Below are 348 nucleotides of genomic sequence, written 5' to 3'. Positions count from 1 at the left end.
TTGGCATTGTTTTGTATGTCAGGTGTTGAAACATTACAGAAGTTTACAGGACAAAGAACTTTCATTTGATATTCTGGGCTGGGGGACGGGCTGGGAAGAGAAATTGGCCTAGAAAGTTCCTGGAAAAAAATACTTATGCTTCAGACTGTTGTTTAAAAATGTCCACCACAAAAAATACATTTTTGCAAGGCGTATTTCATAAAACAAAGTATTTAGGCGCATGGTTTTATTTTTAAAAATCTGAAAAAAGCTAGTCCCCCATACAAAATCCCCCCACTCAGAATATCAAATGGTCAGACCCTAATAACAAAGGGTTTCAAATACAATCTTTGATCTACAAGGAGGGGC

Source organism: Haliotis rufescens, unplaced genomic scaffold, assembly GCF_023055435.1.
Source record: "Haliotis rufescens isolate VD_foot unplaced genomic scaffold, xgHalRufe1.0.p SCAF_12, whole genome shotgun sequence".
Lineage (NCBI taxonomy): Eukaryota > Metazoa > Mollusca > Gastropoda > Lepetellida > Haliotidae > Haliotis > Haliotis rufescens.
Note: the sequence above shows the minus strand (reverse complement) of the source record.